General features: G+C 40.5%; 1 pseudogene; it reads left to right on the top strand.

The window, feature by feature from the left end:
- Positions 1-70: 70 nt before the first annotated feature.
- LOC134342976 (Y-box-binding protein 1-like) lies at positions 71-1,443 on the top strand (annotated as a pseudogene).
- Positions 1,444-14,925: the final 13,482 nt, after the last annotated feature.

Below are 14,925 nucleotides of genomic sequence, written 5' to 3'. Positions count from 1 at the left end.
ATCGCTGAGTGTGTGCCTTCAGGCTTATGTACCTCTTACCTGATGGTAACAGTGAGAAAAGGGCATGCCTATGTTCTTTCAGTGGAGGGAAAGAGAGAAGAAGGAAGCAGAGAGAGCGCAGGAGCCCCCACCTCAGACCGCCCGAGCGGCAACCAACTCACGCAGCCTGTCAACACCATGAGTGAGGCTGAGACGGAACGGCAATCCAAACAGCAGCAGCAGCAACAGCCAGACAAATCCAAATCCCCCAGGGAGAAGAAAGTCATCGCAACAGAAGGTCTTGGAACAGTAAAGTGGTTCAACGTACGAAATGGATATGGATTCATCAACAGGAATGATACAAAGGAAGATGTGTTTGTACATCAGACTGCTATAGAAAAGAATAACCCACGGAAATAACTCCGCAGTGTTGGAGATGGTGAAACTGTGGAGTTCGATGTTGTGGAAGGCGAAAAGGGTGCAGAAGCAGAAAGCGTAACTGGTCCTGGAGGAATTCCAGTCCAAGGAAGCCGGTATGCCACAAACAGAAATCGTTATTGTCGCACAACCCTCGCCGCTAAGGTCCACCACGTAATTACCAACAGAGCGTTGAAGGTGGAGAGAAAGGAGATGAAGCAGAGACAGCAACAGATGGAGAAAACCAAGATTATCAAAATCAGCAGCATTGCCCTCCCTACAGAAGACAGCGTTACCCACCTTACTTTGTTTATCGTCGCTATGGTCGCCGCCCACAATATAGCAACCAGCCTCAGGGAAAAATTATTACTGAGGGTGGTGAAATAAATGAAAACCAGGTTGCTGGGGAAGAAGGTAAACCTAACAGTGGACAAAATCATTTTAGGGGCAACCGTCCACACTACCGCAGAGGGCCTCCTCGCCCACGTCAAACAAAGGAGGGCAGTAGTGAAGAAGACAAAGAAAATCAAGGGGATGGCCAACAAGATCAACAGTCTCATCCCAGATGATTTCGCTGCAACTACAACTACAGACATCGTTGACCACAAAACCATAAAACAAAAGATGGCGAGGAGGCCAAGACACCCGAAACACCAGCTGAGAACATCTCTGCTCCTGAGACCGAGCATATAACACCGGCTCAGCATCTTTACCATCAACTAATTTTGTCATCAAATGGAAGACCATTAAAGTCAAATTCCAGCAATAATAAGAAAACTGAGCTTTCAACTGTAATGAAAATCTGCAGTGCTTGCATACAGTTGACCAGATACCAGAATGTTTCACACAGTAAACCTATGCACCATGGTTTCTTAACCTTTCCTGAAACAGCTTTTTGGAACTGGCTTAAAACAGATTTTTGTAGATGGTCTATTCTCCTTTTTACTTCAAATGGATTTTAAGCTTATTTGATGTCTGGTCAATTTGAATTTTTGAAATACCAGTTTTTAATTTGTAAGCATTGTACATCTGAACTTTAAGTACAACTGGGCATCTAATAGAAGTCCGAAAGAACACAGAAAAAAGAGAAAAGGGCATGCCCAGGGTGCTAGAGGAAAATTGGATCAGTCATGCTGAAATGGTGGAGCAGACTCAATGGGCCAAATGGCCTGATTCTGCTCCTATATCTTACAGTATCATCAATTTATAAGAGTTTACTCCAGTCTGTGCTCAGGGTCCTATGTTTCAGCTCAGTCCATAAGACTAGCCCATCGGGGTTCATTGGGTTTTAATTATTTTTCTTCTTCAAGGTTTTAACTGAATTGGGAAAATACAAAATGGCTCCTGGATTGAGAGCCCATGAATGAGGTCTTTACCACTACAACTTTATTCCTGTGGAAAAACTTCTTTCCTAAGTCACCAGCACATTACATAGGACTTCATGCAGCAGCATTTTTACAGTGATTGGCACACTCTGTTGTATATTTACACTTTCGGTGCTTCTATTCCCACCCTGTGCTGGCTGTTCTCTACAGTGATGCTCTTGAATTCATTCTCCTATATTCAAGTTGCACAGGCTTTGAGCTCCAGGGGGTACAGCTGAGTTAGCAACATGAAACATTGTTGGTCCTCAGCCAGAACCAATCATTACCATTGGATCATACCGGAAAACAAGGAAGACCTCATATCTTTGCCACCAATCATCTCATTACGTCCATACTCCCTGTCTCACCACCACTTCGCTGTGCCTGCAGACAGACTTGATTCCCAGCTCAGCAATACCAATCATTAAAAAATCTCATATTCAGGTTCCTTCATGGTGTTACTCCATTGTATATCCAGCATCTTCTCCATCTCCCATTAATTTCTCAGACCCTAATTTCCATTATGAGAGCATTTTTTAAATAGTTTGTTACTTGACAGACTTCTGGAAGCAAATAAACACAAGTGCAAGCACTCTCCTGAAAATGGAAGGCAAAAACTTGTCACTCTCATAAACCTTGTCTTAAGTTTCTTATAGGCTGCCACTGCTGAGATAGATCACATAAGATACTTTGCCCTGTTGCATTGTTAAAGTAGGAGTAACTCTACTGGTAAGGTGGGGAATCTTCTATTTTTGGTGAAGGTGATTTTTACATTGATAGCTGCAAAGGACATTTGATTAGTTTTGACAGCTCCAAAAAGCACAGGCAATCATAAAGAATTCACCATCTTTTTTCCTCCTCAGTCTGTCATTTATTTTTGATTTGATGAACATGAATCCACTTAAACTTTTACAGAATTTCTTCTTGTAACTTTGGCTACTTAATGCTGAGGAATAACTTGCTGAATCACTTGAGTTTTTCACTGGGTTCCCACTTTTTGTCAGTCGAGTTGAAAATGTCCAGATGAATTTTATTTTATTGTGCATTTTCCTATTTTTCCACTTATCAATTAATAGCAATGTAATTAGTTGTTTCGTCCTGTTCTAGACAGGATGCAGAGCTGGATTGAGAAGTGACAAATAGAGTTCAATCTGGAAAAGTGTGAAGTGATGCACTTTAGAAGGTTGAACTTGATGGCAGAGTACAAGGTTAACGGCACGATTGTTAACAGTGTGGAGAAACAGAGGGATCTTGGAGTCTGTCCATAGATCCCTCAAAGTTAGTGCACAAGTTGATAGGGTAGTTAGGAGGTGTATGGTGTTGTAGGCCTTCAAGGGATTGAGTTCAAGCACAGTATCATAATGTTGCAGCTCTATAAAACTCAGGTTAGCTCCCACTTGAAGTATTTTGTCCAATTCTGGTCATTTCCCATTATAGAAAGGATGAAAGAAGATGCAGAGGAAATCTGCCAGGATGCAGTCTGGATTAAGGATCATATCTTACGAGGAAAAGTTGAGCAAGCTAGGGATTTTTCTCTTCAAAGCAAAGGAGGATGAGAAGTGACTTGCCAGATTACAAGAGGCATAAACATTTTGTTCCCCAGGGCAGTAATAGTATATAACAGAGGATATCCTTTTAAGACAAGTGGAGGAAATCTCAGGGGAGATGTCAGAGGTGGTAAATGCCTGAATGAAAGGTCATGGGCTATGTAGGAGGAAAGGTCTAGATTGATCATGGAGAAGAACACTGTGGGTGAAAGGGCCATTGTGTGCTATACTGTTCTATGTTTTATGCTAACCATAACCTCTGGAATATTCTCACTAATCCTCTCCACTTCATCATCTTTCTTTCAAATAAGCTCTGTCTTAGAACCCATCTCTCTAACCAAGTCCCGGTTTCCTTCTTTAGTGGTCACATCTTCTATATTATTGCACTCTCATAAACTACATGGGAATTTTCATTTGTTAAATATGCTTATTAAATACAAATTATTGTTATTAACTCAGACTTTAATTTGAGGGAAAAATCTCAGTTTTCGCTTGTCTTTAACCATTCTGCTAGATATAATTTTTTTTCAGAAGTAGAGGAGATATATCACTGACCTCCAACAAAATGAATACAAGTCATTCTGCTTTATTTTCTTTTGTTGAGAAAACCCAGCTGTGGTCCCTAAAATATTGCTGACATTTCTTGACACTTCATAATGATTGAAATACAAATTGCATGCAACTCCCCACTTTAAGTTGTGGACAACATTTCTTTGGTTAGATAGGAATGTTGCAAATCTCAGTGTATTAATTTCATACCTGCTTCATTATTCCATGGGATCTTCCCATTTGTTTTCTGCATTAGCACCAAACAACCCCTTCTTGCAATTCTTTCAACTCTTTTCTCAGATGTTTTGAGAAATATGATTTGAATGTAACAATAATGTTCTTATAGAGCAATGACCATCTTCTCCAGAGCAATACTATTTCTCTGGTACTGACATCAAAGGTGATGCTTAAAAAGCCGGGAATTTATCTTTTGTCATTGACTGTGATAATACAAAGTAAAAGGCATTTTATTCCCTTCAGAATAGAATAATAAATAATGCAAAAAGCATTTTGGACATTAAATCTAAATATTTGTAAGAAAGTAGAACAAGGGCACAGTTGCTGAAACCCTCCTCCGTGCAAGGAGTGATTAAACCTTGGAATAGAGATCAAGGCGAAGCTGAGAGGTGGTGGATAAAGTGTACCTTGGCGATCACTGTGATAGTGGAATGCAAGTCCTTAGCTGATGAATGCAGCTCAGCTAAATGGCCCTCCGCATCTCTTTTTGTGTTGTGAGTAACTGACAATGACATTCTGCACTCATTGCATATTTTGAAGACATCCAGCTGCAAATGTTAAAGTCAATGTCAACTGATACATCAAACACAGTATTGAGGAAGTATGGAATAATATCATAGATATTTACAATAAATATTGATATTCCTTTAAAGCAGTTTAGGCTTATGGAAGTCGTCCTGTGAGCCCGGGAATTGAAAGGACATCTGACACCTACGTAGGACCCTTCCGAACATCAAGCTGTCTATGAAGTTTATAGCCAACAGCATGCTTGGCTTAATGTAGGATATGCAACAGCTGGTTTGCACATAGCAAAATCCCATAAAACTATTGGTGGTGAATAAATAATCTTCTTGCGTTGATTTTTTTGAGGAATAAATCTTGACACAGGAGTAACCCTACATTACTTTGCCAATAAGATGCCCTAGTTGTTTCAGAAAAGTAAAGTGGGTCTGGTTAATGTCCTATAAACTCTAGAGCACACTAAAGGGCATGTTAATTGGGTACAACATTGACTTAGTTATCAGCTTCAGCTGAAAACCTCACTTGTGAACATTGAACGAAAGGGATAGAGTGGATTAAAACTACCTTCTTGGATTGGCGTGGGGCAAGGGTGCTGGATTCAGGGAACAGCATTCAGACATTTGAGCCAGGGCAATGACTTTGATAGGGAAGAACCTTGAGGGTCAGAAGTGATTCAGTCTATGTGTACTAATGAGCAGGAGAAAGACAGTTATATACATATCTCCAAGAATGAAAGTCATTTACATCCCTGACAGTCGTCCTATTCCAGTGCTGTGTTCGTAAAACCATGTTATCCATGGAGAAGCCAACATACAATTGGTCTCCTTATTTAAGGAAGGATGTTAATGCATTGGAAACATTTCAGAGGTGTCCAGGAATAGAAAAGTCTATACAAAGTGATGAATACAGCCCAATCCATCACAGATGAAGCCATCCTCACCACTGAATACATTTAAATGTAGCACTGCCACAAGAAAGCAGCATCCATCAAGGATCCCAACCATCCAACCAACCATTCCCTCTCCTTTCCTCTCCTCTACCATCAGACAGGAGGTACAGAAACCTTAGGTCCCACACAACCAGGTCGAGGAATAGTTATTACCCTACAACCATCAGCCTTGTGAACCCGCGTGAATAATTTCATTCACAACTATGCTAATCTGATTCTGCGACCTACTTTGAAAGACTCTTTGTATCTCATGTCCTCAGTTTTATTCCTTCCTCAAGAGTGATTGAAGTAGACTTTGAAGATTTATAAGACAGAATTATAAGATACATGATAATCAAAGTGGCAAAAAGTTATAATAGGTTTAATAGGATCCCTCTGCACTTGGATCCTCAGCTTCCTAACCAGAAGACCACAATCTGTGCAGATTGGTGATAACATCTCCTCCTCGCTGACGATCAACACTGGTGCACCTCAGGGGTGTGTGCTTAGACCATTGCTCTACTCTCTATATACACACGACTGTGTGGCTAGGCATAGCTCAAATACCATTTATAAATTTGCTGATGATACAACCATTGTTGGGAGAATCTCAGGTGGTGACAAGAGGGCGTACAGGAGTGAGATATGCCAACTAGTGGAGTGGTGCTGCAGCAACAACCTGGCACTCAACATCAGTAAGACGAAAGAGCTGATTGTGCTTCTGGAAGTGTAAGATGAAGGAACACACACCAATCCTCATAGAGGGATCAGAAGTGGAGAGAGTGAGTAGTTTCAAGTTCATGGGTGTCAAGATCTCTGAGGATCTAACCTGGTCTCAATATATTGATGCAGTTATAAAGAAGGCAAGACAGCGACTATACTTCAGTAGGAGCTCGAAGAGATTTGGTATGTCAATAGATACACTCAAAAACTTCTATTGATGTACTGCGGAGAACATTCTGACAGGCTGCATCACTGTCTGGCATGGTGGGGGGGGGCAACTGCACAGGGCTAAAAGACGCTGCAGAGGGTTGTAAATTTAGTCAGCTCCATCTCGGGTACTAGCCTACAAAGTACCCAGAACATCTTCAAGGAGCGGTGTCTCAGAAAGGCAGCGTCCATTATTAAGGACCTCCAGCACCCTGGGCATGCCCTTTTCTCACTGTTACCATCAGGTAGGAGGTACAGAAGCCTGAAGGCACACACTCAGCCATTCAGGTACAGCTTCTTCCCCTCTTCCATCCAATTCCTAAATGGACTTTGAACCCTTGAACACTACCTCACTTTTTTAACATATATTATTTCTGTTTTTTGCATAATTTTTAATCTATGCAATATGCGTATACTCTATTGGTCAACTTATTTATTTATTATTATTATTATTTAATTTTGTCTTTTTTCTTCTATATGATGTATCACATTGAACTGCTACTGCTAAGTTAACAAATTTATGTCACATGTCGGTGATAATAAACCTGATTCTGATTCTGATTCTGAAATGGATCAGGGCATTGAAGTTACAGTCAGATCAGCCATGATCTCACTAAATGGCAGACCAAGCCTAAAGGGATGAGTGTCCTACTCCAGGAGACAAGCACAAAGGTAGTGCACAATACAATGACAAAACAAATGTAAAATTTTCTAGCTCCTCAAAGTTAAGTCACTTTCTGTGACAGGCCTCTCAGCTTGGAACAACAATCCCCACTCAATTAAAGGAGCAATTACTCTTCATGTAAGATATCCAATTACAATTCAAGTTTTAAAACACAAAACAGAAATCCCCAAGGAAGAATTTGTAAATACTATGCATAGAAATTACTGTATACTTTGTTCAGTAAAATAAATGGAAGCTGCAAGCAAAACTGAGTCCTTGAAGAGATAAATGACTATTAAATTTTTATGCTTTTTTTTGCATTGGACTTTGTTCTCCTTTATGTTTCTCTGTACTTGATTATATAGGGACAATGTTAAACTCTAGCATATAAAAAGATTTTTCTAGGTGCATATGCAAGAGGCTAAAAAGTGTGTTGTCTTGGGGTGTGAAGTCCCCCAAGAGGAGGATTGGCTTTTGTATCATATTGCACAATAGTTTAGAAGTAAACTGCACAAATGTCACCAGAAAATTATTGTAACCAGAAGTATGAAAATCTCAGGTAGTTTTTACAGCAAATCAAGTTTCTATGTATATTAAACACAAGAGATTCTGCAGATGCTGGAAATCCAGAATAACATACACAGCATGCTGGAGGAACTCAGCAGGTCGAAGCTCAAAGTTCAAAGTAAATTTAAAATTAAAGTACATATTTGTCACCATATAGAAACCAGACATTTTTGTTTTGCAAACATTCATAGTAAATCCAAGAACTATAATAGAACCAATGAAAGACCATACCCAACAGGGCAGACAAACAACCAGTGTGGAAACAACAACAAATTGCACAAATACCAAAGAAAAAAAATCAATAATAAATACATAAATAACAAATATCGAGAACACGAGATGAAGTGTCCTTGAAAGTGAGTCGATAGGTGGTGGGAACAGTTCAGTGATGAGACAAGTGAAGCTGAGTGGTTATCCCCTTTGGTTCAAAAGCATGATAGTTGAGGGGGAATAACTGTTCCTGAACCTGTGGGCCCTGAAGCTCCTGTGCCTTTTTCCTGATGGGAGCAGTGAGATGAGAGCATGACCCAGCTGGTGGGAGTCCCCCCGCTGATGTATGCTGTTTTCCTGTGACAGCACACCATGCCAATTTGCTCAGTAGTGAGGAGGTCCTTACCCGTGATGGACTGGGCCATATACAGTACCATTTGTATGATCTTCTGTTCAAGAGCATTGGTATTTCCATACCCAGGCTGTGATGTAACCAGTGAATTTACTCTCCACTACAAGTCTATAGAAGTTTGTCAAAATTTTAGATGTCATGCCAAACCTTCACAACCTTCTAAGGAAGTAGAGCGTCTGCCATGCTTTCTTCTTAATTGCACTTACATACTGGGCCCAGGATAGGTCCTCTGAAATGATAACACTGAGGGATTTAAAGTTGCTGAGACTCTCTATTTCTGACCCTCTGATGAGGACTAGCTCATAGACCTCCAGTTTCCTCAGGTCAGGCTGCATTTATGGAGAGGAATAAAGAGTTGATATTTCAGGCCAAGAGCCTTCCCCAGATACATTTGTATATTGCCCATTAAAATGCATTAAGGTCTAACTCATTAGCTTAATTGCAATGATGGTTCAAGATTAGAGGAATTTATGTAACCTCGGATAGCAGTGGCACAGGAGGTACAAAGATATAAGGGTGAAGGCAGTTCAGAAAGAAGGAGTGATATGCTCAAATAATAAATTAAATCCAATCTAATTAAAGATAATGACTATTCAGAGTAGACATTTTCCTTTGTTGGTGAGCTTGGAGCTGTTGCTTCTACATATTTTTCATATTAAGCAATAGATGTTTTTAAAATCAGCTGACTCGAAAAAAAAATGTTCCTAGCCTCATATGCTTTCTTGTAACTACATGATCACTTGAACAGCCTATTGTTCATCTTCAATTCCCTTCTGCATAAAATAAGCAAAGATCAGTAAAGTTTAACCAACTGATTATGGAATTGCTAATGAATCAGGGTATCAGGAAATATTATGTAAAAGATCAACTACACAAAGAAAAGAAAAAATAACTCAATGATACAAAATATAGCCAATGTTTAAACATTGATATACAGTATTTTTTTTTGCAATCATACATAGTAAATCCAAGAACTATAATAGAACCAATGAAAGACAATACCCAACAGGGCAGACAAACAACCAGTGGGGAAACAACAACAAATTGCACAAAAATGATTATTTAGTGCTTGGATTTTAATTTTACCTTTTCAGTATCTGTTACTTCAGTTTGCTGTTCCATTTGCTAATAATATACTGCTCTTTCCTTTTCCAAATAGACAAGTAAACAATTTACACAAAATGGGAGAAAAGGTTTACAGGAAAGGATTTTCTTCAAACTGAATGTTTTAGAAGAGCCATGGCAGAAAAACACAATGACATATTAATCCGGAGTTTTATTTATTGCATTAATTTCTCAATTCTTAAGTAGCCACGAAGTTGCAGAGCTGGATTCAGCAGTTTTCTTATCTGGCAATGTTCAGATTTCAGTACTATTCTTCCCTTCTCTTAAAAAAAAACTTTGTTATTGTAGTACTAATATTATTGTAGTGTTTATATTATTGTAAGGTACAAAATATATTTCCTGCTTAAGATATAGATGCAGGTTAGTAACTCATGTAGACTTTATTGCCACTATCTATAGACTAACCATTTGTTGAGAGTGATTAACTTGGGTAATCCATTTGTACCATTCAAGGGAGATTAAAATCCAAATGATCGTGCCTGTCTTTTGGACCCTAAAATGCTGTCAACAATCATTAGCTTATAATTTTGTTTGTTATGCAACTGGCTTCAAGCTGTTTTTTACAAAAATGTGCTCTACTAAAGGGGTTGAGGGACAAGGATGAATGCTTGATGCTAAAACTAGAATTCTGTGTGATTACGACATATTGTGTGTAACTAGAGGATAACACTGAAGTGTATTTCCCAACTAAGAAAGAATGCAGTTATCTTCAAAAACATCCCAAAGTTTTTTTTTGTTTTTTTGAGAATGAAGATAAGCAAGGAATTACCATAAGACATAGGAGCAGAATTAGGCCGTTCAGCTCCACGATTCCATCATGGCTGATCCCGCATCCCACTCAACCCCATACACTTGTCACCTCGCCATATCCTTTGACGCCGTGACTGATCAGGAAATGATCAACTTCCGCCTTAAATATACGCACAGATCTGACCTTCACTGCAGGCTGTGACAGAGCATTCCACAGATTCACTACTCTCTGGCTAAAAAAATTCCCTCTGTTCTACCTCTGTTCTAAAGGGTCAACCCTCAATTTTGAGACTGTGCCCTCTTGTTCTGGATACCCCCTGTGGTAAACCATGTATATATGTTGTAACTCGGTTACCTGTCTGGACATGCCCCTCTACTGACTGCCCCTGTGGCTCCTCCCACAGAGTCCTGTATAAAGGTGTTCGCCTTGCCCCTCCCCCTCAGTCCGGGGGCAGACACTCACTGTGGAGGTCGTATTGTACAGCGAATAAAAGCTTTTCAGTATTTTACCAAACCTCAGTCTTTGGAGTAATTGAAGGTGCTTCACCCCCACCATAGGAAACATCCTCTCCACGTTCACCCTATCTCGTCCTTTCAGCATTCAGTAGATTTCAATGAGATCCCCCCGCAGTCTTCTAAATTCCAGTGAGTACAGGCTGCCAAACGTTCCTCATATGCTAACCCCTTCACTCTTGGAATCATCCCCGTGACCTAGTAACTTACAATAAAAATCGCAAAGAACCAAACTCTCCAGTCTCTTTTCTACTTTAGTTAAGGTGAACAGTTGAGAGAATGCCTATTCTAATACCCTTAACACTGGGTCACCAGAAGACAACCCGATATTTTCAGAAACAGATCGTATTGTGAATGACAGCTTTAGGAAGTCCAATCACAGCAGGACATTGCACTATGCACGCAGCTCCTCAAATTATGTATGGCTCATATGCTGAACTGTGCAACAGTCCCACAAGTCACATCATTGATACATGAGTAATGTGCACAACGTGAATACACAAGACCACTCCTCTGACTCCCCTGTTGGACAGTGGCATGAATATCCCATTTTAATGCCTGCAGGGTATAATATCTAGGCCATCAACTCTTCAGTGATAGACATTTCACCAATGATTAGCTGATAGCAAAAGCTTTTGAAAGCGTGAATGGGCTCTGTCTGTTTTCCTCTAAACAGAGAGTGATGTGCAGAGATATTACATTAGCACCTCAGTGCTCAGGATGTGTTGCCTGGAAACAGGGTACGAGATGCATGACTGATGGCAATGTTCTGTTGAGAGCATGGCTTCAATCCCTGCCCACTCTACTGTCATGAGCTGCATACTAGCATCCTGGTATAAATTTTTGCCCTCCGCTGCATTCTTCAGCAATGAGTCACCCATGCCCTGTGTGGGGAGGCTGCTTGCGAGAGCTGCTGTTGGCAGACTGAGGCAGGGGGATGACTACTCAGCAATGAGCCATGGAATTCAAGACTGTATCCTGGCCGGGCCTTGCTTCACATGTTGATAGTCCACCCAGATCTTACATTCTCTCACATTGTCTCTGGGATGAAAGCTGCTGTCTGCCTTTGTAAGTATGGAGAAAGAATACTGGGCATCAGCAGACGTGGAGACCCTGGAAACGCTGAAGTCAATGAACATGAAAGGGCACCTGCTCTAGTGGTCAGGGTCAGACCTCACACAAAGGAAGATGGCTGTGGTTGTCAGAGGTCAATCATTCCAATCATGGGACATCATAGCAAGAATTCTACAGCTACTTCATCCATGACGTTCCTTCCAACATAAGGTCAAAAGTGGAAATGGTTGCTGATGATGGCGCATTGTTTTCAACTACTTAGCAAATGACAGACCATGCCTGTATTCAGCAAGACCTGAGCAACATTCGGGTATGGGCTCGTATGTGGCAAGTGATATCCATGCTACAAAAGTGAAATGTAATGAACATTTCCAACAAGAGATAACCACCTTATCCATGACGTTCAATGTTATTACCATTGTCCAATCACCGGGCAGTCACCATTGACCAAAAATTTGAATCCACCAGCCAAATTAATATATTAATACAAGAGTAGGCCAAAGACTGGGTATCCTGCAAGATTAACATCTCTGAAGAAATCCAGGACCTGGCAGTCCAATGTATAAGCTCAGCACTGGCCACCCTATACATTCATTCTCTTTACAGCTAGTTCACAGTCACTTCAGTCTATATAAAACACTGTAGTGACTCACCATGGCTATTCCGACGGCATTCCCCAAACCAATAACTTCCACCGCCAAGAAGGACAAGTGTAGAAGACAAATGAGAACACCATCACTTGCAGGTTCCCTTCCATGTTGTATACTGTCTTCATTTGGAGTTAACCTGCTGCTCTTTCATCTTTGAAGTTCAAGTCAATTTATTATCAAAGTCCACATATGGCACCATATACAACCCAGAGATTCATTTTCTTGCAGGCATACTCAATAAATCCATTAACCATAATAAAATCAATAAAAGACTGCACCCAACAGGGCAGACAATCACTGGGTCTAAATCCACCAACATCCCACCCAAACGAACAGTGTTCACCAGAAGAAACTACCCTCACAGGGGGAGATCACCACCACCCTCACAAGGGCAATTAAGAAAAGGACTTGTCTGAAACCCCAGATCCTGAAATTTATTTATATATATATATATACACACACACGCACATATATATATCCTACCATTAATAATATCTATTCCTTGATTATAAATACAAAAATGAAAAATCGCCAGTAATACAATAGATTTCTTCAATATATCTTAAAATCTATTTTTAGCATTATAAATATTATCTGATTGGCTGTGCATTTGTAGCTTGTATATTTTTATTTCACATTTCCATCATTTGCTTTCTTTTCCTTCTTTTTACTTTTCCATATGTGATCTGTTTCCTTTTGGTTCCGTAAGGTAGTCATAGCTGGGGAAAGTAGTGGGGATAAGTGTGTCTCAACCAGCCTCTGACAACCAAGTCCAACTCCTGGCCTTCAGGTGTGGCTCAGTTGCTAAGCCCGACAGAACCATTCCTACTGACGGGGAAGGGGCAAAGGTGGGTTACTGGCGCCTTCAAACCAGACACCTCAGGCAGATGGGGCTCATCAGCCATGGTTGGCAGCTCATCTAGGAGAAGGAAAACTCTGATGTCAAACCTCTGCTGCCTTGTGGCCATATCTACTCATGGAGAAGGCTTCGGGAGTAAACCCTGAGGAAAAGTTCAGAGCTATGGCAGTCCCACGTTGAGTTCAATGCTAACGCAACACCTGTGATGCCACTGGGGCTAAACTGTCTTGGTTTCTGCCGCGTCTTTGGATTCATTGGCTGTTTTGAAGAAGGGGTGCCTGCTGCATGGGCAGCAGCTTGCTCTCCAAATTGTACTGCCCTGGCTTGTCACATAGACAGCTAGGATACAACATGGTCACCCTTGACCAGTGGAGGTCCTCAGTCTGTTTCTTTTCATTCATTATGAAGAGTGCAAATTTTGGATAAGTTATTGTCAGTTGTTTCTTGAAATCCTTGAATCCTGCACTAGCTGTGCAGTAGAAAAGCTGGCTTGTGAGACAGGAATCTGTAGGTGGTGACTAGAGGCCTTGGCAGGATAAATAAAGAAGATAGAAGTAAGAAATCATAGTGTGATGTTGTATATTCTGTTTGGAGCCACACTTACTCCAGTAATTAAGCACAAATATGTGAGCTTTTTAAACACTGTTTACTTCTTCGCAGGCTATGCTACTAAGACTTTACTTGATAGTGAACTAGTGTGAGATAGCACCACAGCGATGTGGTTAAAGAGCTCTACATTCTGATCAAAACATTTAGAAGTGTTGTCAGAACATAGAAGTATAGGGAGGTACGCTGTTTGCTATTTTCAGTAGCTCTTTGGAATTGCACTAAACACCAAATAACCCCAATGCAGTAATCACTATGTGAAGGTTTCCAGCACTAATGACACCCTGAGGAAAAGGATAAACAAGGAATGATTCAAACATAAATAAACCACAGTCACCCCAAATTCTTAACGTGAAAAGAAAATTGCATGATCATATGACAGAAAATTTGGAAGTTAGTTTTACAAATGTTTTTCTGAAAAGAAAAAAAAGGTTTTTTTTTATTTGTCTCATGAAGTCCTGGATCAGGGCTCCCTGCTTGTGATGTGAAAGTGCCCCTTTATGTGTTTGCACATTCCACCGGAGCAGAAAGAAGTGGGCTCCAGTGGGAAGCAGAAAAAGCAATGGATGACCTTGTCCTTCATTGCTGAGGGTCTGTGGGTTTGGGCCAGGGACAGGAACTCCCTGTACAGACACTGTGTCTGCCGGCATACAACTCACTCCACAGTGGAACACTTTGTTCACTGCCACCAAGGAAAACTTGCACAAAAATACAGCCTGTAGCAAGCTGAACCTTTAAGAGCTGCCCATTTTTTCCCTCTTTTAAATATGCTTTGAGAATATTTCAGGAATATGAAAATGATATAACTAGTTAGAACTGCTGTATAACAGAATGACACTGAAACCCAAGCAGCAGAGAGACAACGTTACAAAAAAAATAAATCGTACTTATTGTGTCAATGGCATAGAAAGTATTATTATTTGTGCTTGACCTTTTGTGACTCTGTATCTTTGAAGAAGAATTTGGCCCACCAAAAAACTTGGGATTTCTCTAAGTGCAGGTGACTCCATGAACTTTTACAC

This window comes from Mobula hypostoma, chromosome 1 (assembly GCF_963921235.1).
Source record: "Mobula hypostoma chromosome 1, sMobHyp1.1, whole genome shotgun sequence".
Taxonomy (NCBI): Eukaryota; Metazoa; Chordata; class Chondrichthyes; order Myliobatiformes; family Myliobatidae; genus Mobula; species Mobula hypostoma.
The sequence above is the reverse complement of the archived record's forward strand: the minus strand, read 5'-3'. Positions and strand labels throughout refer to the sequence as shown.